At 51.4% G+C, this 3,326-nt stretch overlaps 1 long non-coding RNA gene across 1 annotated transcript; it reads left to right on the top strand.

Annotated features, from left to right (window-relative positions):
* The first annotated feature begins 243 nt into the window (after window positions 1-243).
* Window positions 244-2,984, top strand: LOC147684996 (uncharacterized). The gene is made up of 4 exons (XR_015300749.1): window positions 244-1,141; window positions 1,226-1,332; window positions 1,462-1,627; window positions 1,700-2,984. It is a non-coding gene; the product is annotated as an uncharacterized LOC147684996 (long non-coding RNA).
* Window positions 2,985-3,326: the final 342 nt, after the last annotated feature.

The raw sequence follows: 3,326 nt of genomic DNA, 5'->3' as shown, positions 1-3,326 counted from the left end.
AGGTTCACTTTTCAACCCACTCGGGGAAATGCAGAATCATGCTTTCCAATGCATCTGTGGCTGGCTGTGATTAAAGCACTGCCTCATACTCCTGCATAATTACTCCAATTTAATTTTGAGATTAAATTTATTATGGGTTTAAATCCCATAAAACGCACTTTCCTTACGCACACGCTTGGAATAATACCATCTTAAATGACGTGAGCTCGTCACAATAAGTACAAGAAATGACGGGTAATAATCGTACAAAAGCAGACGTTAAGCTACATGAGGTAAAAGTGACAATTGGGAGCAAGCAAAATACATGAGGTGGCAAACAGTGCATTACAGAAGGGATTATTGACAAGTGTGCAGGTACAGGAGAGACAAAGTACAATTGGAGGTAAAATACTGCAATATGTGCTAGACACTCAGGCCTAGAACAAACGTAAGGTAGGCGATGGTGGCGCTGGTGTAAGCAGCAGAGGCAAACAACATGTGAGAAGTAGCAATCAGTGGCGGGTGCATGTACAAAATAGTACCAAGCGCAGGTACAAGGCAGATACTCCAGGGACTTAAGAGAGGCATGCCTGCCACTTGTTCACTATATAAATAAGTGCAGGCACTGTAAGAGTACCATCACCTTAACCCGTACTTTCCCATAGCCAATGATAATCGCAATAAGTGCCTGAGGTAGAATCAGTCAGGTTACGTTGGGACAAAAGTGACGACATACAAGACACCGTATTATAAGTCATCCAGGATGGATTACATTGGGAATAGGAGCAGATGCATGGGTGTCAGATGTGGGAAGGGGCAGTCCATCCACGAAACTCAACTCAGGCATCAAGTGTAAGTCGCTAGTGCCATGTGGATCACTGCATAACGCAAGGGTATACACCAACCCAGAAATGATGGGCGAGAAACTTTACAGGAAAAGCAGACAAGTTACATGAGGTAAGAGGACAATAGTGAATAAATAAATACAGGAGGTGGCAAACAGTACAACAGTGTGCAGGTTACAAGGGAAAAGACAGTACAATTCGGGGTGAAATACTGCAATACATACTAGACACCCAGGCGCAAGAACAAACGTTACGTAGGCAAGGGTGGCACTTGTGCAAATGCAAAGGGGAACACATCTAAGCAATCCCCATTAGAGGTGCGGCTTATGTAACTAAGGGCGTGTCCTAAGAACCGTTCTAAGAAATCTCCATAAGTGGTGTGGTGAAGGATACTATGATAGAGGTGCTCTAAACGGACCAATGTGTGGCAGCCCGGGGTGGGCCTCCCAACATCCTCATGATACACCTGGGTGGGAATGATCTGGTGACAATAGGGAGGCGAGCATTAGTGGATGCCATGCAGCGGGATGCACCGGGGGCTACTGAATTTGTATGGTCAGAGATTGCCCCCGCAGGAACATCCTCGTGATACACCTGGGTGGGAATGATCTGGTGACAATGGGGAGGCGAGCATTAGTGGATGCCATGCAGCGGCATGTCACTGGGGGCTACTGAATTTGTATGGTCAGAGATTGCCCCCCGCAGGACCTGGAGGGGAGCGTGGTCACCCCTTGCCATCGAGCAAGGCAGGAGGAGGGTGAACAGGGCCATGCAAACATTCATGGAGAAGAGGGGCCAGAACGGTGGGCTACTATGAAAGAGATGGGGTTCACTTGTCAGGGATTGGGATGGATGTTTTCATCCTTGACTTACAGGAAGCTCTGGCAGCAGCAGGGTGCCTATGATACGAGGGTGCTAGGTATAAAGGTGGCTAGGTGGTGGGGGGCTCTGTCATCGACGGGGGCCTCCTCCAGAGCTGTGGCGGAGTACAGGGCGATCTGGAAGCAGATGGACAGTAAGGGTACCTCTGCGGCAGAAGGAGACAGCAATACCTCTGCCTGGCACAGTAGGGGTGCCTGAGCCAAGAACCTGGAGCCGAGGGGGTTCCAGGAAACAACGTCGGCGCCCCGTTAGTCCTTCGGGCGGTCGGGGGGCCTGAACCGACCGGGGGTGTGCCTCATCGCTCCGCCCTGACAGGGGGGGCGGGAGTAAACGAGATAACTATCAAAGTATTGCACCGTCAAGAGCATCGACTTACCGTGCAAAATGGCTAATTGGGCATGCGGGTCAGCGAGGGGCTGCCGCTTTGGATCGCCTGTAAGATGACCCACCTATCTGCTACTTGTATGCAAATAAACCTGCACCACCGTTTTCCCACAATTATGTCTCAGGAGTCTTCTTGGTTTGTAAGTGTATGGGGCGCATGGTGGAGCGAGCGATGGCGGTGTGGGCACTATGCCGCTGGCCGCGCGACGCGAAGGGGAGATAACGCGAGACAGCGTCCTAGTGACACATGCCTCGCGAGCAGAACGTCATCAGCGCGCCGGACAGGGTGCCGCCCCCTTGGGATGTGGCCAATGCAGGGTGCGCGTGTAAGGGGGGAGGCGGACCCAGGGCCTTATCTAGGTCAGCGTGGCTTTGTCCGCCCTCTTTCTGCCGCGTTTCGTCCTGACTGCTCTGCGCTGTTCCCACCCTGGCCCTGACCCAGCAGCAGAGCAGCAGGTTGGTGTGAGCAATTAATGGTCTGTTTTGTGTTGCAGGCGGAGTCACAGGGCGATCTGGAAGCAGATGGACAGTAAGGGTACCTCTGCGGCAGAAGGAGACAGCAATACCTCTGCCTGGCACAGTAGGGGTGCCTGAGCCAAGAACCTGGAGCCGAGGGGGTTCCAGGAAACAACGTCGGCGCCCCGTTAGTCCTTCGGGCGGTCGGGGGGCCTGAACCGACCGGGGGTGTGCCTCATCGCTCCGCCCTGACAGGGGGGGGCGGGAGTAAACGAGATAACTATCAAAGTATTGCACCGTCAAGAGCATCGACTTACCGTGCAAAATGGCTAATTGGGCATGCGGGTCAGCGAGGGGCTGCCGCTTTGGATCGCCTGTAAGATGACCCACCTATCTGCTACTTGTATGCAAATAAACCTGCACCACCGTTTTCCCACAATTATGTCTCAGGAGTCTTCTTGGTTTGTAAGTGTATGGGGCGCATGGTGGAGCGAGCGATGGCGGTGTGGGCACTATGTTGTTGACTGCTGTTAGATACCCTGCGGTGGCCAATTTGTCAGTCAGCAAAATCAAATATGTGACTTAGTCTACCTCAAAGAGTTACCTCTGTAATAGTTTAAAAATGGGTGCAGATACTCGGGGAATTGGGATTTTCCTCTTTAAGATGTGTTGCTCTCATTGTCAGTAATTTCTCATTCGTACTACGAATCAGCATCAATTAAGCAAAGTTGATTATAGTAGCTGCTTTGAAAAGAGATTAAGATCATGGCTGTCGAACAT

The sequence above is a fragment of the Lissotriton vulgaris genome, chromosome 10, assembly GCF_964263255.1.
Source record: "Lissotriton vulgaris chromosome 10, aLisVul1.2, whole genome shotgun sequence".
Lineage (NCBI taxonomy): Eukaryota > Metazoa > Chordata > Amphibia > Caudata > Salamandridae > Lissotriton > Lissotriton vulgaris.
This window is presented reverse-complemented; position numbering and strand designations above follow the sequence as displayed.